The sequence below is a fragment of the Ochlerotatus camptorhynchus genome, unplaced genomic scaffold (assembly GCF_037179485.1).
Source record: "Ochlerotatus camptorhynchus isolate MF236.1 unplaced genomic scaffold, CSIRO-AGI_Acam_v1.1 ptg000213l, whole genome shotgun sequence".
Lineage (NCBI taxonomy): Eukaryota > Metazoa > Arthropoda > Insecta > Diptera > Culicidae > Ochlerotatus > Ochlerotatus camptorhynchus.
Genome location: NW_027040703.1, coordinates 4,425,875 through 4,451,877, shown reverse-complemented (window position 1 = coordinate 4,451,877; position 26,003 = coordinate 4,425,875). Strand labels below are relative to the sequence as shown.

The 26,003-nt window shown below is 39.5% G+C and overlaps 1 protein-coding gene across 2 annotated transcripts in view; it reads right to left on the bottom strand.

The window, feature by feature from the left end:
- The window catches only part of Tet (Ten-Eleven Translocation (TET) family protein), a 647,407-nt gene that overhangs the window by 497,564 nt on the left and 123,840 nt on the right, over positions 1 to 26,003 (bottom strand). The window lies entirely within an intron of this gene.

Below are 26,003 nucleotides of genomic sequence, written 5' to 3'. Positions count from 1 at the left end.
GACCAAAAACAGGTTTTTTATTTGCATCCCTTAAAAATATACTAATTTCGAACAAAACCGTTAATTTCATGAAAATTTATGGAGACGCACGGTGCTGGTTGGAAAACTCCATCATAAGAAATACTTTGATATCTAACTGGAATTCACTTTCTGATAGAATTTACCAGTGATTTAAATAAACATTATAATTATTTGAAAAATTCAGATATCTTTCAGAAATTATTCCTGAATATCCCTGGAACACTTTCGGATTGGTCATGACCAACGTACCTAGCTGGAATTCACTTTCCGATAGAATTTACCAGTGATTTAAATAAACAATAATATTATTTGAAAAATTCAATTTTTCCGATGATACATTAGGGAAAAGCACTTGCGCCATTCTCCCCTATGATCTCTTGAAATAAATAAAAATATTTTTTTTGTTTTCTATAACATAGCAACAGGGTTGCTTCCACTCACTTGCTATAAAACAATATTTTTCGGAATTATGAAATCAATAGATGATATAATAATTTGTTGTACTTGTAAATAACAAGAAGAGGGTGTAAAGTATAGGAAATGGAAGTAATGTCAGCCTAAATGCCCCTTATTTGGGCCCATAGATAAATTCAGCAATCGACTAAATTTTCAATAGCGTCCAAAAATATCCATAAGTACCGTCCCAATGACGCGTTCATCTAGATAAAATTGATAAATAGCAGATTTTTAGCTATGGGCCTAATCATTGATCCTTAGGACAACATTAGAGCCATTTCCCCTATGTGTTTGACTCATAAAACCTTTCGTCAATTTCGCTTTCAGAGCGTCACAATCAGCGATCTTATGATTCACGAACGTTCACTCAGAGTGAGCGGTCACGAATCGTTAAATCGCTGATTGTGACGCAATGAAAGCAATATTGACAGGTTTTATGTATCAAACTGATGCTTCACGACCTCTTCTTGTAACTTACAAGTTCTTATTATCATTAGAACATCTAATTTTTTTCATAATTAAGAAAAATATTTTTTTATAGCAAGTGAGTGAACGTAACCCTGCATAGCAACGTTTTATTGTTTCAATCGTTCTCTAGAACAATGTGTTTTCGAAAAATGAAATTCAGAAAAGCTATGTATAAAAAACTGAAAATATATATAAAATATATGAAAAACATTAAATATACGGCCACCGTACTCAAATATTGGTAGAAGGTAACAAACCAAACCTTCATAACTTTATAGTACTTTTGATCCAAGCTTTAAGCTGATAGGTAGTTTTTTGAGATTCCACTTGCCCCATTTCCCCGATATGAAGTTTACAACAAATACATAAAATATGTGGTATAACTCCTCAAGGAATAAATATAATTATAGCGACTAGGCCTCATAGCCTAGTCAGTAAAGGCACGGTATTACCAAGCCGGAGGCGGCGGGTTCGATTTCCGGTCCGGTCGAGGGAATCTTTCGGGTTGGAAATTTTCTCGACTTCCCTGGGTATAGAGTATCATTGTGCTTGCCACACAATATACAAATTCATGCATTGGTAGTTGGCATCGAAAGCTCTCAATTAATAACTGAGGAAGTGCATTTAGAACACTAAGTTGAGAGCACGCAATAAGCTAATATGTACTAAGCAATAAGCTAGAAATCAGGATTACTTCCACTCACTCGCTATAAAAAAATGTTTTTCGGATTTATGAAATAATGAGATGGTATAATGATAATTAGTATTTGCAAGCTACAAGAAGATGTCGTAAAGTACGTGTTTGACACATCAAATCTGTCAATTTTGCTTTTAGTGCGTCACAATCAGCGATTTTACGACTCGTGAGCGCTCACTCTGAGTGAACGCTCATGAATCATAAGATCGCAGATTGTGACGCCCTGGAAACGAAATTGACAGGTTCCTTTTGTTACTTACAAGTACAACATATCATTATATCATCTAATGATTGCATAATTTCGAAATATATATTTTTTATAGCAAGTAAGTGGAAGCAACCCTGCTTGAAATGCGAATAAGAAGAAGAAGAAGCGACTAACAGTCTGGCGAAAAAACGTGTGTTTTTGCGGTTTTGGTAATTGTCTAGAATATTGTGTGCTGAAAAAATTAATCACTAAAAAATTATGATCGAAAAAATAAATTTAAGGGAGTTGCCATAAAAAATGCTCTATATGTAACACTGAAAATAGTGGGTTTGTTTAACTGTGGATCAACAAACAAACAAATCTTCCGAAGATTCTTTATGGCTAAAATGAAAAAGTTAGGATCGAGGAATAAAGTCCGACTTTTTGTCATTTCGGACATAACATTAAAATCCTAATTTAAATAGTCTAAATCTTTTAATCAGTATGCTGTTCGCTCTACTTAAAAAAAAACACATGACGCAACTGAACAGTTGTGAGAACCATTTTCATTTAGCTTTAAGCCCTAAATGCAAACAAACAAAATCCAAAAGAGCAAAAGACAAAATGATGTCTGACAGTAGGCAAACTAAATCGACTTTGAGAACACAGCTTAGGAATTGTACAAAGAGCTTATTAGAATGCGCTTTCAAAGAACAGCGCAATAAATAAAGGAAAAGTTTAAGTTTTCTCAATCTGCACGCCCACAGGTGCACTGAACTGCTGAAATGAGTTAAGGTGATGATTATTATTAGACCTGTGTGCCGATCAAAATATTTTCGGCGGCGGCGTGATGTGTTGTTTTCTGCCGGCGACGGCGGCGTGGCGGCCTTGGTCGGCGTGAGTTTTTAATGATTTAGAAAGCGAATCAAAACAAACATAGTGTAGTACTAGAATTTAGACTAGAATGGGGTACGCTTATAGATTTACTTGGGACCAATAGGTTAGTCAAGTAGTGAGCCAATTTAAAATCGTTAGTTTCCACCGGTTGCTAGTAAGCAGACTAAAACCACAATCAGTTTTCCTCGTCTTCGAGAAGTTTTCCTCGGAAAAGCGACGAAATTTTTCATTATATGAGTGACCTACGTTTTCGCGAATTTGAGTAACCTAAACTCAAATATGAGTAACTCTTACTCAATTTGAGCGTTATCATTGGCGTTTGATGCGGAATTTGTTTAGAAAGTTATGTCAAGTGCTTGTTAAAATTGCTGGGGGTGGAGTCATATGGCAAAGTTTTACAACCCTATTATTAAGTATTAGAAAAGTACGTTATGTAGGGGTGGATAGTTTATAAACACAATCTGTTGCATTTCGTAACAGCCACTGTTTACTGCAAAACTCTATTTTTGCAAAAGCTATAATTGTCATGAATGAAGATTGTTTTATCCACATTGTTAGAGTGGATGCTCGACCGACGCGCAGATACGGTCAGCTCAGTTACGTTAAAAACTCGTTCACTTGGCGTGCTGGTGGTGGGCACACACAATACCTTGCGAACCAAGGATGCCACCCAAGGATAATTACTTAAGGGTCATGTACACCACCGGAGGTGCGAAGGGTCAACGCGAAAACTTCCATCCTGGGCGGCTGTTCGCTTTTGTCTTGACCTGGGCCCAGGTCAGATTCCTATCAACTTGCTTTATTTCCGTGTTAAGGCTCCACCGCCATGAGCCCCTGGGTCTGCCTCTGCTGCGATGTTCTGCCGGATTCCAATCCAGCGCTTGTCTTCAGATTTCGTTTCCGCCCCGTCGAAGTGTGCGGTCTCCACTTTCGCTCTCGAATTTCTCTTGCTATCGGCTTCAGGTGACATCGAGGATGGAGCTCGACATTCGAGTGAGTTGTCAGTTGTGAGGCCACTAGGCACACATTATAAACCGCAGACATCGGTTAATGCAGACATGTACCTTCTGAGTGTTCTCCGCTGATACACACCACGTATCGCTGGCGTATAACAACACAGATTTCACGTTCGAGTTGAAAAATCGGATTTTTGGTGCGTTGATTTATCTGGTTTGAACTCCATACGTTTCGAAAACTCGCAAAGGAAGCCCTACCCTTCTTGATTCGTGGACCTATGTCGCTCTTGGTCCCGCCGTCCGACGCTATTTGGCTACCAATATATTGGAAACTTTCGACCTTCTCCAGTGGTTGCCGCGCTACCGTAAAGTTGGAAGGGTTGCCCGTGTTGACATCCAACAATTTGGTCTTGTTGACGTTAATGATGATCCCCGCAGCAGAGGAGCGCTCGCCTAGGTCATTGAGCTTACTCTGCATATCAAAGCGCCATTGTGCTAGTAGAGCAACATCATCAGCCAAATCGAAGTCGTTGAGATGCTCCATGATGATAGGCTGCCAAAACAGCTCACGATTCGGTACACGGTCAATTGCACCCACCATGATCTCGTCGATTACGATGAGGAACAGTAGCGGTGATAGTATACATCCTTGTCTCACACCAGCGACTACCCGGATAGGAAAGCCTGATACTGCACTTCGATGAGGTTGACGATTTTATTCGGGACTCCCTTGCGTCTCAGGGCGCCCCACAGATTCTCGTGATTGAGTCGGTCGAAAGTTTTTTCGTAGTCAATGAATACCAAATAAAGGGACTCTTGGAATTCAATGACTTGCTCCAGGATGATGCGGAGCGTGACAATATGGTCCACACAAGATCTTCCAGCACAGAATCCTGCCAGAGAGTCGCGTCGATCTTTTCCTGTATCCGATTCAGGATAACTTTGTACTGAAGTTTGAGAACAATACACAGTAACATAATGCCTCACCAATTGTCGCACACAGTCAGATCCCCCTTCTTTGAGACCTTTACTAAAACGCCCTGCATCCAGTCGGCCGGAAAAGTCGCGGTGAATCAGCTTTGAGCATCTTTGCTGCTATTTTGAATTTATGGGAATGAGTAGAAATAACTATAACTATGTAGAAACAACAATTACCTAACCGTTTTAGTAAAAATTCAGTTCTGGCTATGTTACTCAATTTAGATTGGATCTGATTTCAATTATATTTGGTGGGTTTTCACTCACGTACCCCCAAACAAGGAATGTAAGATTTGTTACAATTGTGAGAGATTCATCATACTCGGTTTCATATGCTTTTTCTCCTGAACAAGAATTGGAGAGAATCGTGGCGTGTGCGTCGTTCTACAATGTTATAAATAAAATGCTTGCTTACATAGTCGAAAGCGTAGACAGAACACGAAATAAAAAATACAAAAAAATCATTGCATCGTGTGCAACATCAACTTATATCATTCGCTGTGGTATTTGCTGCAGAGAATGATAGGAAATGCAACTAACGTTCAATGTAATGCGTTTTTGGTTTGCGTGTATAGAATTGTCTACTTCTTCTTCAGTCATTCTTTTTCTCTTTGCCTAGAGACACTTTACAACCCAATCAATTCTTGAACTGGACCGAGAACAAAACCCGTCATGCTGCTGTAACTTTAAGGTGTATTCAGATCTGAGCGTACATTAGCGGAGCGGAGCAAAATTTGCGTTGGAATGAGAGAGACAGTTAGTACTTTTCTCCCTCTTGTACCTTCGCAAAATCTCTCTCCGCGCGTGAAATATCGCTCAGATCTGAATACACCTTTACTGACTAGGCTACCTGGAAGCACATTAACAAAGCAGTACCGTTTAGAATTTGACACCATTTATTGCAACCCTTTAATCCATCTCTGGTCTCTTAAGATGGAACAAATACGCAGTCCCTGTCCAACTTCAACGGTTGGAACTTCATATTCCTCTAAAACCCTTGCAAATATTCGCACAATAAAAATAATCACACTACCACACAAACCGTTTAACTTAATATGTCATTCCTCACAAACGTTCGCAAAACGGCGCCGGTGGTGTAGTGGTAAGCGTGATTACCTCTCACCCCAGCAGGCCTGGGTTCCATCCCAGTCGGCGCCGCCGGGATGTTCTGAGGCATAACATCTCTCTGATCACGCCTTCCTTCGGATGGGAAGTAAAGCCGTTGGTCCCCGGTTCATGAGTTGATGGGTCGATAGGTAGGTAGGGTCCAGGTGTGGGAGCTGCCTTCCTGGCACGTCGGTAGCATTGGTGCTCAGCACGGAAAACAAGATCGACGGAAAAACAAACCAAAGGAAAAAAAAAAAAAAAAAACAAACGTTCGCAAGCTGTAGCTGTATGCGTCCAATACTATTTAGACTCCGTGTGGCAGGGATTTCAACGCTCGACTAGCGACATGGCACGTGTGCACGACGACCCATCAACAACGATGGACGATGCGATGCGATGGTAGAGTGTCCTGATGATCCTTGTGCGTCGTGCAACCCGAGGTATGTAGGCAGGTACTAGGTGGGAAGGGGGTCGAACCAGTTTTTTGCATTTACATTCTTTTTCCCCAGTTGCTCTTCCAGAAGGATCGAAAAGGGACGCGTGAACAGATACTGCCAACAACTGGCGACACCACCACCACGCACCAGCTTGCACTTTAGAGCTGGTTGGTTGGCCGGTGACGAGTTTGGATGGGGAGAAAAATGGAGGAAAATCTAATTATACAATGAAAATAAATTTGTAATTAAATATTCTAAAGGTTAGATTAAATTACGCTCGGTTGCCGTTGTCGGTATTTTTTTTTTCCTTTCTCTCGTCCTGTTGTAGTCATTTTGCAATAAATTTTTTCCCGAAGTTTTCTATTTCATACGCGCGAATACCAACCAACCCAGCAGGACAACAACCAACGCCACGCGAGAGTTCTTCGTGGTCGGATGGTTTTCTTATTCCATTTTTCTTCCTTCGCATTTGGCCTTGCTGCTAATGCCGTCCTTTGTGCTGAGGAGTGCGTGTGCATGTGTAGGTAGGTATGGTAGGTAGGGTAAGTGTCATAAATTGAGGCGCTAACGATCGAGCGCTCGGGCAAGCGTGAAACGAGAAAACTTCCTCTTGGGCCGGTGAGTTAGAGGTGCTCTGGTGGGTGGTAAGATGTTACAATGATCTAAATCAGGCTTTCGGCGATAATTTCGAAAGCGAACAATTATTGGAGATTTTTTTTTACGTAATTACAGTTATATTTTGATTTGCTCTTTAGGAATACATTAATGTCTAGCTTATGTCATCAATATCCGACTATAAGAAAGCAAATAAATTTTATCTCTACTAAACGGTTGCTTCAAAGTATCACACAGCATAGTGGACCAGAATAAGAATTTAGCAGGAAAGATGCATAAAGAACCTGAAATTGATACAACTTTAGAACACAAATTTCTAACAAAACAAAAGTTGTTCCTTCATTTTGGCATCAATTAATACTAGGGTAATTCTTAGTATCTTTGAAATAAATAAAAATAACCATTTTATTTGCAGTAATAAAGGTATACCTTCTTCGGCAAAGTTGTAGCTAAGCTGATTTCCACCAACTTTGTTCAATAGTGGTAAGCTCCTTCGAGGATAATACGCGATTTAATCCGGATTTTCATAAATCTAGGTTAAATTTCAATACTCCATTCGGTAAGCATCTCGATGATCAAAGCACACCTACGCAAACTAACAATGCCTTTCGATACAAGCAGTTTGTTCTTTCAGATGCTGGTGTTAGATTGCGTGGTTGTATTTTGATTCTCGAGAAATTTGCGTTTAAAGCCATTTCTTACGTTTGGTTGCTCCGCCTATTTCAATTGACAAGAAATTCAACAATAAATTTCTTAGGCAGCTGGATATTGTAACGTCGTGTAAGAAGATTATTTCAAAGATGCTGTAGGGGTAAGAGGGGCAAAGTGAACAGCTGGGACATAGTGAGCATCCCGTGCACCAGCTTGAACTTCCGGCCGTTCGGAACAAATTGGTTGGTGGTAGGATCAATATCATAATGATATTGAACCTACTACCAGCTGATTTGTTTCATGCAGCTGGAGATCCAGAGCCAAACTGCGGGATGCTCACTATGCCCCTCCTCCCCCTACTGCGGATTGATCAAGGATCACGCTTCTTATCGTCAGCATATTCCGATAAATCGCGAACGTGATATCGAACATGTTGTTAGTGTTTTCCGTGGACTTGAGGCCAGGGTGAGTATTTTGGACTGATCGGCAAATCGCTGGGTCTCGTTGAAGAGTAAAAAAGGTATTTGACACCGTATTCAACCAAACAAAACATTTAACAACAACACACAAGTAGGAAAATTTTCGGGTTGCGAAAAGATTCACTGGCTGGAGCGGGGGAATAGAACCCTCACCTCGTGGCACTCACAATACACCTGAACGATGGATGACCAGTAGACTGATGCGAAATTTGAAAATTTCGCTCCACAGTGCTTGAACGGTTTCAAATTGGGTCCTGCTTAACCTCCCAAAATTTGAGCTACTTTAGTAAGAAACTGACTTGGCACAAACCATCATAATGAAGTAATGAAATTGGGTTGTTAGCGGAATGCTAAATAAAACAGCAAAAGGGTTTATCTTCCATTTAATTCCACTTAATTAATTTTGGTATCCATGACAGATACGTATTTCGACTACAATGTGCAGTCTTCATCAGTGTCATTCCCACTAAAGAACTTATCAAAATCTAACCCCCTTAAGTACTCATCCCATAGGTAAAAAAGTCAAGATCATAGGTATAAAAATGAAGAGATTTGAGAGATTTGTATAGATTTTTCTCCTTTAGCTTACTTAAATCTTTGGTTTTTATTAGTTAGGTAGGTTCCGATTCAACAAATTGTAGTTTCATTTTTATACCTATGATCTTGACTTTTTTACCTATGGGATGAGTACTTAAGGGGGTTAGATTTTGATAAGTTCTTTAGTGGGAATGACACTGATGAAGACTGCACATTGTAGTCGAAATACGTATCTGTCATGGATACCAAAATTAATTAAGTGGAATTAAATGGAAGATAAACCCTTTTGCTGTTTTAATTAATAACTATTTAATTTGACGTTTGGCTGAAAAACGATTTTCTGCAAAAGTGTAGCTTAGAAAGTTATAGAAATTTTCGAAAAAGCAATATGGAAAATGGGAAGAAGACAATGAACAAAAAGTTTTGTTTTCCCCTAGTAATTTCCATATAAACTTCGAATAGTTTGTGCCAAGCCAGTTTCTTGCTAAATCAGTTTAAATTTTGGGTGGCTAATCAGGACTTGACTCGACTTGAGGGTGAGTATTTTGGACTGGTCGGCAAATAGCTGGCTCTCGTTGAAGAGTAAAAAAAGGAATTTGACACCAGAGGTTGCACAGACCGAATACTTAACAATAGACAATGTACAACACCTAGTAAGACAAGTAGGAAAAATTTCGGGTTGCGAAAAGCTCCACTGGCTGGAGCGGGGGAATCGAACCTTCACTTCGTGGCACTCACAATACGCCTGAACGATGGATGACCACGAAACCTACCCTTAATCGAACAGGCTTGTATTGTCAGGTGGTGCCTCTCTTGCGTACTCTTCAATGAGTCCCAGCGATTTGCCGACCAGTTCAAAACACTCACCCCTAAGTCACTAACAAGTCCGATATCACCAAACTACGCCCCATCGAATCCAAGCTATTGTTCGTCGCAAATCAACGATGCATCGTATTTTCCAACATCTTCATATTCCAACCTTCCTCAACTATTCACCAAATTTCCTCTGCACACCGACTTCCTGTATAAGTTCAATCGTTAAATCCATTCCCATGAAGTCCGTCATATTTTCTTTATTCTCCAATCTGCAATTAGCAGAAAATATTGACAAACTTCATAGAAGCTATGGAAAACTCAGATGAGCTGAACGAACTTCAAATAGCTTCAGTAGAGTTCTCTCAATTGCACTAAACACATCAAAACTGTTCTGCAAACATCATAGAAGTTCAGAAGGAATTTCAGACAATTTTAGAGAAGTTCTGCGAAATTCAGCTAAGCTCTCCTACCCTAAGAAAAATCCTACAGGTGTTCGATAAAATAGCATCGCATGCCGATTTTCATACAAAATGGTCAACTTTGACATGATGTAATTTTGTTAACTTATGATCAATTGAGGTGAAACGTTCACCAAAGAACTACAAATATGTTCAATTTTACGATTACAAAATATTAAATTTTTGGAAGCACACAAACATGTAATGTAAAATTAAGTGCTCCGAGACAGAAAAGTTCTTTACTCGACGAAAAGTACGTTTGATTGAGCTGAATATTGCATCTGTTATGACCAGTGGTGTCCCGTAACCTCATTTTTTACCTGTGGACAAATGTCAAAACCAGATTTAATGCCATATTCATGCTGGAATCGGTTGAATAAAACACTAGCTTCTAGTTTACTCAATATCTATCCATTGCAAGCAAAATTTTGATAATTTGATGTCAAAATGACGCTCGTATATGTCAGAAGAGAATATCAAGTATCATTAGAACTACAAATATTTATATACTTAATATAAATTTGACATTTCAGTGTTACATCCACCTGACATTGTGTGCTGAGGAGACATAGAGCAGCATCTTATTATTTGTATAATATTTATTGCTTTCATTGCAGAATATTAACTATTTTATCCACATAAATGTGCAGTGTTCACTCGGCTGTTGACAGAAGCAGGCCACTCTCGATGTTTGTCACGCGATCGTCTGTTTACTCGGCAGTATAGTGTGGTCCTCCTCATTGTTCTTCAACAGCAGTTCTTTCGGTGAATCCATCTTCGACTTTGGAAAGCAACCGTTTCGTGATGAGTGTGTGAGTGCTGACCACGTTTTGCGTCCATTGCTGCAATGGAAGCGCTCTGCCACCCGATGGCGATACTGCCAAACAATGAAATCACTGAAAGCGCCTTCCGTTCTGATGGAGCAGGCTTATTGGATAGTGGAAGATAAAGTGTTTATTGTGCTATACCTTTTGACTATGGCTATAGTAAACAAGAATCCTCGGCTCTGTGAAGTTAATTCGATTGAACCTCATCAAATAAATTAGTATGCCAAAAACACTTTATATAAATAAATACTGGATTGAGAAGGAGCATCATGGTATCATTTGACCTGGAACTGGACGATAGAGTGGTATGACAACCGGAATCTAGGAGGGAATAAACACTTTTATTGTGAAGTAAAACAGTAAAAAAGGTTATCTTCCATTTAATTCCACTTAATTAATTTTGGTATCCATGACAGATACGTATTTCGACTACAATGTGCAGTCTTCATCAGTGTCATTCCCACTAAAGAACTTATCAAAATCTAACCCCCTTAAGTACTCATCCCCTAGGTAAACTTTTACTTTTATTGTTGTATCCTACCGATTCGATTGTGGTGGTGTAAATTCTTCTTCAACAGTTTCAGTGAGATTGACGTACCCTTCTTAACAAACTATCCTGTAAGTAGCCTAATACGTATAGCGAATTTAGTTATTCAATTTGTTGGATCGTATCGTTGGAAGGCGATTCTTAAATTCCCGTAGATTTCGCGTATGCGTATCTGCTTACGGGCCCGCCCCTCCGTTTTTGGCCCTTCATACAGTGATATTGTGAATTCAGATCGGTAGCTCAAATTGATCTTACTATTACGTGGAGCTGCATACATACATGACAAGATCTTCGAAGGGATGGTGGCTACCTTACATACACACAAAATGACGCTCGTATATGTCAGTCTTAGAGCACCTAAATTAAAAAAAAAATAAGTATTTATGTGTGCTAACCCGGATCGATATTTATGATACTAGTTTCCAAAAACTTTTACGAAAATTTTTACATTTCAACCATAACGGAAATATACAACCACTTCATTAAACCACGGATGTCCTGAATTTTAGAAAACAGTTGCCTTTCGCCTCTCCTGTCCAATTATCTTCTCACTACAATTGATGACCAAGTGATAAAAATGGGAAAAATATCGTTTTTAATTTCCTCCCGGCATATCCCTCTCGTGACAGCAGCAGCAGTGCAGACAGTGCGTGCCAAAAACTTTCTCCTTCTTCGTCAGATAATCATTCCCGAAAAAAAAATAACCTTTGCCCGACCTTCCCTTCTCCCGTACAGACACACACGTATTCCTCCCGATTGCCAAAAACGTGGCTCCGGAAGCATCTTTTGTCCTGTGCTGAGGAAAAAAACCGGAAGCACAGCCCCGTACCTCACGAGTTCGGCAGTGACATTTCTTATAATTCTTCCCGTCCGTGGCCGTTGCCGTAGCCGGCTTGGCCCGCTTGGTTGGCGGAACAAAAGCCTATCCAAGCCAACTAGCCTAGCAGCAGCCGGCAAAAGACAAAGAAAACAAGTCAAATATCATAAATTTGACAGGCTTAAAAGTATTTTGCGCGCACACGTTCATGCACAGTTTATTGCATCGTTGGCAGAAAAGCAGAAGGAAACTGAAGAAACGGACAGAAAGATATGAGAATCAAGTCTTCCGCAGGCAAGGAAAATTGGGAGAAATAAGAATAATGCTTGGAGAGAGAAAAACTTTTTTGGTTTGCCAAGGCAAATAACCGAAGAAGGCGACGGAAGAAGTTGCAAAGTTAGACACAGGAATAAAGGAAACTTCTTCCTGTGCAAGGAAAGGTATACAAGGACGAAAAAATAAAATCCTTTCTGCATAAGTGTATGCGTGAGTCCGTAAATAAAAAATCAAGGAGGTAGGGAAATGCGACAAGGCGACGAAAAAAAAAAAGTTTAATACACCTTTCCGGGATCCACCCACCCGACTGACATGGAGTCAACTTATTTAAATAATCAGTCGCAGACGAATTCATCCCCACTTTGTTTGGTGGTGGAAAAGATGCAGTGTTCAAATCGTCTTGACCAGGTTTATTATTACCCCGGGAAAATTGAAGCAAGATATATAAATTACACGTTCGGTAGACTTGAGAATGGTGCCACTGCAATAGAGATAGCTGCACCCAGTGCAAAAAGCTATGGAGGGAAGCTTGTTGCCATACTTTTTACAATCGACTGGATACTTTTTAGGATGCTACAAAACTGATATTAATGATAAGGTCCGAACAAATACTAATTTCTAGATTTGTGATCCTTCAGAATAAAAAAATAAAACAACAGGGAGGGAGAAAAAAACCAGTGTATACCGGTGGGAAAATATCAAAATATCAAATCTCACCAATGCCCAAGATGACGCTTAATTTTCGTAGACAAAAATCAACAAGCAACCTACTGCGATTGATTTTGCAAGCTGTGATATCGCAGTTCGGAACAGTGATGCAAAATATCATGACTCTCACTCGACACTCGTCAACGCATCAACCGACTATCGCTGACAGAACGTTTTGTCACACAGTGAGGGGTAGAGGCAAACATTTACTAGTAATGGTCGCTTCTCACAGGCAAAATGTAACACTCGCTGCTGATGATGTAAGGCACAACGAAAACAGTGAAGACTTCTGCAGTACGATCACGAGAAAAAGCGAGACGACAGAAGAAAATGAAAACAATGCTTACGCACTCCAAGTTCGACTCGGCAGGTGCGACTGTGTGAGTCACAAACAAAGCTGGCAAAATTAAACGGAAGCCGTTGGGCTCACTCACCAACACACTCACATAAGCAAGAAAAGCAGCAACTGGTTCAAAACGAGCACAGATGAGTGTCGTGATTTTCGTGAATGATCAGATCGGAGATGGATTACCACCGAGGACGACATTCACCAGTTGCTTTTTACTTCTTTCGTCAACTTGTTTGACGATCGTGATTGTGATAGGTCGCAACTCTGGCTTGGAGTATCAAGCTAACAAAACTCACCAGCTGCAAATATCAACAAACAGTGGTGAGATTGAGTTTCAGGATTTTTCCTTTACATCCTAAACTTTACACAGCGAAACTTCCATAACGGCGGTGAAGAGTAAAAAGAGATAACAATCTATGCTTTCTCTTTATAAGAAAACGGTGTGCAACGGAATCACTTTTGTGTCGAATCAACACTCAGATTGATTATTGCACGTTGTGAATAGTCTCGCAATACAAAAGGAGCTTGTAAAATCAATATCATAGTTTTTGTTCCAACATCATGCGTGATATTGAGAGCGTATCTTGATGCTTGTTTGATAGGGTAGGCGTAAGTTTACAGCGCAGTATATAATGCTAAAAAACTGCAAGAATACCGAAAGCTCTTCTTAGGCACGAATAGAATACACGACTGTAGCCGAGCCAAAGAAGATTTGAAACCAACCAAACTTGGATTGTATCGACCGCGCTTGGTTGGCCACCTAGGAAATTTGAATTTACTGTTAATGTAGTTTGTAATAAAGTGGTAGTTGAAGTAATAAATAGTATATAAATCACCTCGAAGTGTCAACACCGTTTAATTTTGGATTTATAGAACACTATTAAGTGGAGGGTCACAACATCGGTGCCGTGACCAGGATAGTGTTCTAAGGGATGTGCCGACGCTAAGACAGCATTGTGGTATCGTATAAAGGGACCATCGTACAAAAAGACCAATCGCCGTCGAAGTCGCGACCACGCTAAATCATTGGGCACTGCCATCACGATTTGCGCGTACACGTATGGATTTCACGCCTTTACCGTTTTTGTGGAGATTGAATGCAGTAGAAATCAATTGAAAATACAAGGCTTATTAGATAGGCCTACAAGGTCATAGGTCGGCTCAACCTGGTCATTTATTTTTCCTGGTCTCTTACTACTTCGGCGGAGTTCCCGGTGGCTATTACGATTAAAAATACGCACGAATCGTTCAAACGCATTTGGGAGCAAATTATTAGACATTGGATAATATCGACATTACGTGGAAGGTTCGGAAGTGATCAACGAGTCAAGCAGATTGGAGGGGTTATAAATAAATTATAGGCCTAATTGACAGGCTCACCAGAACGTGCCCACATTTGGATTTCTCCATCGTGACGACACCGATTCAAGTTTAGCGGCTCCGTGACTCTTGGTGGATATCCCTATTCGTCCACGTCATGTCGCAGAAACTCCCTGTTACCCTGTTACGCAGTAGGGATAACGTTGCGGACTTTATGATCCGCTTGGAAAGCTCCCTGAACAACACCGAGAAGTTCAACGTGCAACAAGTCAAGATACGTCTGGAGAAACTTGAAGCTAAGTGGACTGAATTCGAAGAACTTCAGAACGATATTGAGGGCATGGAGGAAAACGAGGAGACCATGAAGAAGCACCAGCAGCTGAGGGCAAAATTCGAGGACAAGTACTTTGAGGTACGGACAGGGTTGGTGAGTAAATTACCACAACAGCATGCAACACAAAACACAGTTCCTATTAACACCTCTCATGTGCAAGCTTCCGTGCGACTTCCTCAAATCAATCTACCTGAATTCGATGGTAATTTCCGAAACTGGCTTCCATTCCACGATACGTTTGTTGCCTTGATCGATTCGTCTACAGAGTTGAAAAACATACAGAAGTTCCACTACTTGCGCGCTTCACTCAAGGGTGATGCTTTGAAGCTGTTTGATTCCTAGTCGATGAGCGAGGATAACTATAGGTGTAGTGTACCTACATGCTTCCATCAAAATTTAACATAGACACATTAAGCAACGCTACTTCAGTGTCTGCTTAAGTCAGCATTTTGGCATAACCAGCAAGTATGAGAACGATTGCATCCATCGTGTCTCACCGTAAATTGTTCAACTAAAAATGACTCCTCGTCAGCATGTTTCAAGTCAGGTAGCTGGTTACTATGCATAGAAATAAAGACAGACATTCTAACTCCAACATCGGTTGTGTCCAGTTGTACAAAGATATCACATCCACGTACCGATAAGTTATCGGTGAAGTTTCATCTGGGGCTGACTCGCTGGAAGCGAGTTGGGCCCCCAAAAATATTAATTACCCCGGATGCCCGGATGAAGCTTGGGATGGTTTGGTCTCACGGTTCTCCAACAACTACCTTTTCAAGAAGTGGCATTTGAATGCGTTATTTAAGTGTCCAAGAATGAAGAAGGAATCAGCGGCAACATTGCACGATCACATCGATTGTTTCAAACGGAACACTAAAACTCGGGACCAACTAGGACAGAAGTTGAAGTTCCAGAAATCATGTTTTTACACAACCCAAATCTTTAAACGCGTTTTGCTCGAAACGGTGTTTTCCAAATTGGCGGGAAAGATAACTCAAAAAGTTCTCATCCAAATGACTTGAAACCTGGCGCATCTTAAAGGAAATAGATTTTTACTCTATGTGAACCACTGATATCATGAAAAAATTAACAATAAATAATTTTCAGGTTGGCCTAAAGTGGAAAAAAAAACAGTGAAAAATCAACTTGTTTTTCAGATATTTTTTTCAAAATTTTTAAATCGTTTTTTTTTTGTTTTAGAGGTTTACATAAAACCAAAATCTTTTCTGAATAAGGTTCAATTGATAAAAGTAATTTAAGCAATTTAATGCAAACGTTTGCGTTGTTTCATTTGCTCACAAAAAAATTCCGAAAATCGTCGAGTTTTTGACGTGTTACTTATATTTCCCCCTTTAAGTGGAGGGTCACAACAGCGTATGAGAGCGGAAAAATATAATTTGCACCAACTCTCATAACATAAACAATTATCAAAATATTGCTTGCAATGGATAGATATCGAGTGAAATAAAAGATTAAATATATTTTTCAATCGATTTGAGTATGAATATGGCATTAAATCTGGTTTTGAAAGTTGGAGCTGAGGTAAAAAGTGAGGTTACGCAACGCCACTGCCACATTGCAAGAACTTTGACTGAGAACTGACCGAGTAACTCAAAATAGAAGGTGTTACTCAGTGGATGAGTAAATGTTATATCGATTTTCCTCAAAAATTGTCTCGAATATCAGGAAAATCGATGGAAATTTTGCTCAGCTTAAGAGTATACTGCACGGCGGATGAGAGTAGCTCAAAGTTGAGTTAAATTCGACTCAAAATTGCTAAAAGTGAGGTTACTCATGAGCGTCACATATCATATACGTTTACATTATATATCATGTAAAGTTCTGACACATTTCATGCAATGTAGCAAATATTGTATACAAAAGCCCATCTTTGCAAACAACATTGCTTACAAGTTGCTCGTTTGCGTGAAATGAAACACAAGTTTACGGTAATGAATGTTTACGTCACAATTAAAATTCAGAATTTTTTGCTGTGTAGTTACTCTCATCGGCCGAGTTTCAGATGATTTCAATATCTTTTCATAAGATTTTCCTATGTTTCTTATGTTCTTCTGAAAGCTACTTGAGTTTAATGTTTTATTCATAACATGTAACAGATTAACTTTCTTGGATCTGCACAGTTCGAAAAAGTAGTGTAAATTTGTTCAGTATGATGCACATAAATGGAGCGTCACATATCATATAAGTTTCCATTATATATCATGTAAAGTTCTGAGACATTTCAGGGAATGTAGCAAATATTGTATACAAAAGCCCATTATTGTAATCAACATTGTTTACAAGTTGCTCGGTTGCGTGAAATGAAATACAAGTTTACGTGAATGAATATTTACATCACTATTGAAATTCAGAATTTTTATCGGTGTGGTTTTAACCGTCTGTTGTCTTATAAATCAAAATCGACATTTAAAGTGTTTGTGAATTTCTTAAGGAAATGAGCATTGTTTGATCATTATGCCTTTCTTAGTTCACGCTCTTTGAATTGTTTTCTATAGTTCTTGCACAACATATTCCAATTTGATACAAAGGGCAGTACCAAGAAAACGTGACGTTCTACCGATAGGCACCTCATTTGCACTGCCTCTTTGACCGCTGATCGATTGTCGACATCACGAAATCCACCTTCAATACGGTATGAAGTATTTGTTCGCTGTCTAACATCTAATAACATGTGTTTGCTTCACCTTTGGCAATGATGTGTTTAATGGGAAAATCAAGTAAAATTTACTCAGATTGACTCAGCACAGGCCAACTGTAGCTCAGAAGGTGAACACTTCAATAAACTTTTACTCAACAAATTCAACTGAACAATTTCACACTTTTATTACTAATTTTATCTCTTCATCCACGCTCTTCACCTTGGCCCGTAGTTCCGTCGAACCATCTCATTAAGTGTGCCGAGATTTGCGCTTACCACCTCACACCGCCCCAACCCACCCCTGAATGAAACCAAATCGTATTAAACATTCAAAATATAATCATCTCAAATCTTATTACCACCTCCTATCATTTCACTACCTCGATTCTCCTTTTCCGTTGGAAATTGGACTAAAACGGTGTGACTTGAATCGAGTTATTAGCCTGAGCAAGCAAAGCAGCCAATTGCACAACCGTCCTCCTCTGTGTGCTGGTAAGGGGAGAGGGGGTGGTCCTAAACCTACTCAGGAAGAAAGGAGAAAGTCACTCTCTTTTCGGCGACGGCGGCGACGAAATCGAGCAAGGCGTAGGAAATGAAATTTTAATATGGGCTCAAATTTTTCACCGTTGTTTACGGCCTCGTTATAGTTCATATTTATTGGATTTAATTTTATTTTCACGCGCGCTTTTTTCGCCACCCTGTTCTAAATGCGGTAAGCGCGAGGTGTGGGAACGAGGCTAGGTCGCGTGCTTTCGTGTCTTTTTTTTTTTGGGCTAAGCAAGTGCGTGCCTGTTCCAATTACACTTTTTTTTTTCTCCTGTCGCCACCTACAGCGGCTTCTCCGGTTTGGGTGGGTGCCTGTTTTTCGGTTATCCAGACCAACCGAACGACTTGTCGGGATGCTTTGGGTTGAGGAATGAGGTGGTGGGTGCTACTGGGTGGGGGCTGACAAGAAGTTTCATTTCGCTAGACCCTACGTGTGACAGTAGGCAGCCCAATTCCAAGGAAGCGAAACAGATGCTAAATTCTGGAGAGACACCGGCAAAAAATGATATTCGCAGGTTTAATTAGATTTAGGCAATGGAAGTTTTTTTTTCATCTGCCCTCTCCCGGAGGCAGGACATATTAAGGGTCATTTATCAAGCTTGTTTAGGGCGACAGTTCAAATGGCTTTATTGCGCCGAGTGGAGGCGAATTATCGTGCGTCTTCTCCCGATTTACAGGCTCTAGTGAAAGGTATTAGCGGATAAGTACAAACCAAGTGACAATGATTGTCGATTTTCCCCTTTACCGTCGCGTGTTGGAAGTGTTTACATAATTAATGTTACATACAATTCCTTTTTACTCGGTAGGGTTGATTAATAAATGTTTAATACGTTCACAACCGATTGAGTGACTAGGCAGCAAAATGGTTTTGAAGGTTCTTTTTATGAATCAAATCTATATCCACTTCCCCGATAGTCGTGCCTTATCGCATTTCCCCGCAATTCACGCAACATGTTTTGGAATAATTTCCCCGCCATAGCAGACACGTGTTCGAAAGCGATCGATAGTGAAATATTGCACTCCCAGCTCCCGGGGGAAGCAAAGTTGTTCCAAATTAATCACACGCACAGACAGCATTCGAAATGGACCCTGGACTAACGTGGTGCTATTGGTGTTAGTGCTGGGATGGATGGTACCCTCCTCTTCGTGCAATGCTACTGCTGCAGTTTTCGCATTTTTATGTGCATCATCAAAAATTTAATCAAACTCGTTGGTGAAGAGAGTAAATGGGAACCGCGGGACTATCTGTGGGGTGCGTTCTAGGCCAATCGGCTTGACTCACAACTGGCACGGTTGCTAGCGGTTGTGATGTGATGGCGAGGAGGGGGGGTATGGAAATGTGGGACAAGGGCAATGTACAACGAAATGAGGTGCCGGCTAATGCAATCAAATTATGTTGAGCTGCATTATTTGGAAGAATGCGGTAATTTGTTTGGAAATAATTGGACTGAAGATGGAAATAAAGCGAAGTCTACTATCCACGAAAACTGAATGAATTAATAAAATGTTACTAAGAAAAATTGCAGGAATTTTATGGAAGTTCTGAGAAATACTACTGAAATGACAACTTCATTTCCAAGATTCCAAGTTCAGGGAAGGTTTGTCAAAGAACAGGGAAGTCCTACTGCAGTTCAGGGAAGGCCTGCCGAACTTCAAGGGAGTCCTGTCAAAGGCTGAAACATTCACAGAATATCCTCGAATACTTGTGAAACAAGTGAGCAATTCTCTACAAATTCGCAAATCGGTTTATTTTTGTATTTTTTTTTTAATTTGGTTGAAAATTTGCGGAAACGTTCCTTATGACCGACAATGCCATTTTGCATCTTCATATCGCCATTTTGAATCCAGCCTTATTTTTTTAAAAGGGCATATAGAAAAATATCAAACTTATCTTCAGAAATTTTTTGCTCGAAAACTGTTTGTCCGATCGGTTCGGTGACTTCGGAAACAAGACATCATTCTATTTAAAGGCGCGTTCCTGGCATAGTTTGTTCTTTGGTTGTTAATATAAAATATATTTCTGTTTTTTAAGGAACGAGTGGGAGCATAAAATTTAGATTTTCTTAAATCTCTCTGGCATTCACTCTTTGTGCTACAACATGGTTATAAAAGCTATCATTGCACACTGCCTTCGCTTTTCAAGTGCATCCAAATTGATCAACATACATCGAGACTCATAAGATGGTAACGGTAAACTCGTCCAGCCTAACTTTCATAGAGCAAATAATAGAAATTGCTTTTGAACTGATTCAATGCGGTTTATATGAGAATCTTGATATGGAGCCCAGACTACACTACAGTACTCAAGGAGGGGCCTAACATATGCAACATTGTCATATGGATCATTGAAATGAAAGCTAAACCTTTTAATAAACCCTATCATGTTGCTTGCCTTGTAGATAATGTTATTATAATGTTCAACAAAGCTTCATTTTGAATCTAGTATACAGTAATGGTCCAAGATGGGAACCTTGTGGCACACGAGATGTTACATTGACTACTGACGACAAATTCCCTTCAAATCTAACTCTTTGTGTCCTACCGGTCAAGTATGACTGAATCCACTTTAATAAATGTTGACTAAAACCTAATTTAGATAATTTTAAAAGCAAAAGAGGGATATCAACTCTATCAAACGCTTTACTGAAGTCAGTATATAGTCCCTCAACATAATGTCCCTTATCCATTGCGTTAATAGAAAATGTTACAAAATTCAACAGATTAGTAGTCGTTGAACGTCCTTTAACAAAACCATGCTGTATGCCTGTAGTTAAATGTTTAATTTGTGCAAAAACACTTTGATTTATTATAGATTCAAAGAGTTTAGGAATGCAGGAAAATATAGCAACTCCACATTAATTTTTTGTGTCTTATTTTTTTCCACTTTTGAAAATTGGAATCAAATACGATTCCTTCCAAATTGACGGTAGAAAACAGGATTCGAGAGAATAGTTGAACAGCCAGGACAAAGGCTTTACCTTCTCCTGCGATACTGATTTCAAGAATACTGGAGGCAATCAATCTGGTCCTGTACCCTTTGATGCATCCAATGTATTTAGAGAATGTAAGATTTCGTTGAGGATAACATTATTAACTACAATATCTCTCATTGGCTCAGGAAGGTATGAGAAACACTGGTAATCCCGGTCTTGGTCATCATGACTTGTGTAAATATCCTGAAAAAACTCAGCAAATAAGTTACTGGTCTCGCTAGTCGTTTTTTCTTGTTTTGTTGTCTAGGTAAAGGATAATTATTTGACTTCTGTTTGTCTCTAACAAAGTTAAAAAATGATTTTGGGTCTGATTTAATGTTGTCTTCAACCTGAGTGTTGTGCGTTTTGCGTTTTTATATCACAGATCACAAATGATTGCATATGTTCAAATAAATTGCGAGGTAACTATTATTTTGTTCTCTTGTATAAGCTTTATGAGCCTTTTGTTTTCTATTTTTGAGATTATTTATTTGCCTATAGTACCATGCTGGAGTTTTAGATTTCTTTGATTTTTTCCTTAGCTTTTTCGGTACTGCCGTCTCTAATATATCGTACACAATTTCATAGAACATATCTACAGTCTGCTCTGGACTTGAATTTCTGTGTTGTTGGACACACGTATCCAACATGATACTCTCAATTTAGCATTATTTTTACAGTTATTTTCAAGCACTGTCATCAAGGAGCTCTTGCGATATCGCATAGATGACATTGCCGAATAATTATTACATCCGTTTTCATTGATCGATAATTTTCGCAGATTATTTTGAATTGAAATACCAATAGATATCTTACAATATTTATCAAATATTGCGAACGAAAAGTCACGTGCAAGCTAGACCATGCTCTCGGTACTGATGATTTTTCTTGCTAATTCATTCACGGATTGCCACGTCGTGTGGCTTCTTTTTCGCTTCTCTGTTTTGTGCGAGCGTTCCAAATCACATTGTTCTTCTACCTGGATACTGCTTACGCACAGATACATGCAAAAGCCAGTTCCAGAACAACATGTGAAAAGGGCATACAAGCTTTTTGTAAACAAACCTTCTTATGCCCTTTTCTCGCCACCCATATGACACCAACGCAAACCTTTAACATCACCGGGTAGGGGACACTTTCCCCTTCCCGATGATATTGCTGGTTTGCGTGGGCGACCCTCGGTTGGTGAGAAAAGGGCCTACAAATGTTTGTTTACAAAAAGCTTGTATGCCCTTTTCACATGTTGTTCTGGAGTTGATTGCTCAGGAAAACGAAATTGAAGTAATGTATTTTATAGCTAGCTGAGTGTACCCGGCCATGCTAGGGATTCAATATTAGCTTGAGTTTATGCGCCAATTAAAAAAAAAACATGCTATATTGTACGTAGCCCTCCACATGTCAAATTTGGTTCCATTTGCTTGATTAGTTCTCGAGTTATGCAGAAATTTCTGTTTCATTTGTATGGAAGCCCCCCTTTACGGAGGAGGGAGGGGTCTCGAACCATCATAAGAACCTTTCACTGCCCTAAAAACCTCTGCATACAAATTTTCACGCCGATCGGTTCAGTAGTTTCCGAGTCTATAAGGCAGACAGACAGAAATTCATTTTATATATATTTTTTTTTGTTTATTAATTTATTTGATAAGGCTCAACCGAATTAACTTTACAGAGCCGAGGATTCTTGGTCACTATACAATACATCTTAAAACTATAGTCAAAAGGTACAACACAATAAACACTTTATCTTCCGCTATCCAAAAAGCCTCCTCCATCAGAACTGGAGCCGCTTCCAGTGGTTTCATTGTATGGCAAATTGTTGTACGCCAACGAGGGTCAGAGCGCGTCCATTGCAGCAATGGACGCAAAACGTGGTCAGCTCTCACACACTCATCACGAAACGGTTGCTTTCCAAAGTCGACGACGCATCGACCGAAAGAACTGCTGATGAAGAACAATGAGGAGGGCCACACAATGGTTGCTGCCGAGAAAACAGACGATCGCGTAGCACACATCGAGAGTGGCCTGCTTTTGTCGACAGCCGAGTGAACACTCATTTTTATATATATAGATATATAGATTGTTATGGGTGGGAATGTTCCTAACAATATTTTGAAACGATCTACGGAAGTCAAACATGACCTTTCACAGTAAATACCTGTGTAATTGATGAGCAAAATTAGCGACCACTATGATTGTGGTACTTAAATTGAATTTAGAAAATGGTTTGCATAACATTTAAACAATTAATAAATCTTGTAAAAATTGCAATTTTAGATCTTCAAATGTGCACGGAAGAGTTTTTTCGATTGAGCGTTGCGTTATTGTGTAAAAATCATTGAAATGAGTCATTCTGAACCGATCCACTTTCATCTTAATATCTGAGTTCCTGAATATCAGTAAAATCGCGGGAACTTCAGGATAGGACAAGGACTTCAAGTAAATTATGAAACCTAAGAGCAACTTCAATAAAATCAGAAACTTAAAGGAATTCAAAAAATTAAAGATAGACCAGAGGTCATCAGGGACGTTCTAAAATAATAAGAAAAGGTTCGGAAACTTCACAAAAGTCCCCTAAAATTCACAGAAGTGTGCAGAAAATGTTTCAAATTATTCCATTTTATTTTTTTATTTATTTTTTTTTTATTTTATCACCTATCGAGATCAATCAACTGTTAGTTCGTGTGTTGACTTAGAGAATAAGGAGGTATTGGTCAAATTGATCCAGACTTCAATATTTAATTACGATTTGCAGCCAGGTATGGAACTCAATTCTTGAAACACGTGTCAGGAATTGTTCTGAAATTAATGAAAACATTTGGAACTATTTTTCTTTTGATATGATTTTACGTAACGAAATGACAAATAAAGCTATATTATATGGTGTTGACAGTTTTTGATTTGAATTCTGGGTATCCGGCGGGTATCTAACACAAAGTTCGAGAATTTTGCAGGCAAAAGAATTAACATTAAAATAAGTTACGTTTGCTATCGCTATAAGTCTATTTTACTAACATAATCAGGTTGTGTTGTAAAATGTGTAATTTTTTTCCAACAGTATCTTAGTGTCCGAAATTTAACGTGGACAGGCTTTAGCCACATAGGAGTATTGAGCAATAACCCACAAATTGATAACTTGAAAAAAAAATATGCCTCATAGGAACACCTTTAAATTCACTTCTTTCAGCCTTCGTTCAGGCTAAATCTATTGATCTTGTCGCCGGGACCGAAATCTAGTAACAGCAAGTTAAACGGGAACATGATCAACATTGTTTTGTGATATAAGGAGCTCGGTGACCTAGTGGCGACGATTTTGCTCATTGTGCAGAAAATTATGGGTTCAATCTCAAGCTCCTCCATATTATAGAGTTGTAGTGTAAATCGGATTTATTCTTAACATGAGATAAAGCGTATTGAAATTCGGTTGGAGAAACGAGTACGTAAAATAAAAAATACTAGAGTTTTAGGAAAAACGTGTTCATCGGAAATCTATATCGAATCCTTCTCAATAGTAGTTGTTATCGTAGTGACAGCATGTTGAACAGGAACTTGATCATAATTGTTTTATGAATTAAGGAGTTCGGTGATGCGTACTACTTACTGAGCAGAAAATCATGGGTTCAATTCCAAGTTCCTTCACATTATAGAATCATATATATGGACAGCCGAAAGCGCACAAGGAAGGACTACCATTCAGGCCAGTAGTGCCAAATATGACAGCACCGCCGTACAATCTGTCTAAATATGTTGGTCAGATCATTCAAAAATCCATCAACAGTCCATACAACATAAAAGACTCCTTTTCATTCTGCCATTTCATCAACGAAGTTGAGCTACCACCCGACTACGTGTTGATTTCGCTCGATGTCAAATCGCTTTTCACATCGATCCCCATCCCACTTATTCAACACGACACCATCATGCGATGGAACGAGATAATGCCACACACGAACATCAACCTGGATCTGTTCCTGGAGCTGGTTAACTTCTGCGTAGGATCCAGCTATTTCGTATACGATGGGAAGCACTACGAACAGGTGTTTGGAACGGCCATGGGCAACCCACTATCACCCATAGTTGCTGATCTGATAATGGAAAGCCTATTGGACACGACTATGCGCAAGTTGGACTTCAAACCACCGTTCATTCGCAAATATGTGGATGACCTGATAACAGCGATACCACTTGAAAAACTACAGCATATTCTGGACGTATTTAACAGCTATGACGTTCACATCCAGTTCACACACGAGTTGGAAGTGAACAACAAATTACCGTTTTTGGACATGTTGCTCGTCAGACAGGACAACCAGCGGATAAAAACAGAATGGTACATGAAACCCATCGCCAGTGGACGTTTTCTTGATTTCCTTTCGTACCATCCCATGAGCATGAAACTGAATGTTGCCAAAAACTTCATCAGCCGAGTCTACCGACTATCCACCAACCAATCAGACGAAGAAAAAGCAAACATCATCGACAACCAGCTCAGACTCAATCACTATCCTGCTCATCTACGACACCGTCTGATAAATCGCATGACCGAACATCGCCAATCGCCTAGCATAACATCAGCCGACGAGGATCAACAACAGCAAACACCTCCAGTCCGGCAAGACACAGCACCATCCGAACAATCTACAGGATCCAACCAACAGCACCTGGAACATACTTACCGGTCAATGGTCCACATACCTCATCTCTCGAGCAGAATCGAAAGGCAGCTAAAACGAGAATATCAAAACATACGTCTGGCGAATCGAAATACCCACACTGTCAACAATACTTTCAGCAAGACTAAGGACCCAGTTCCTCCTGGACACCAAACAAACGTCATATACCAGATACCATGCAAAGACTGCCCTGCATGCTATATTGGGATGACGAAAAA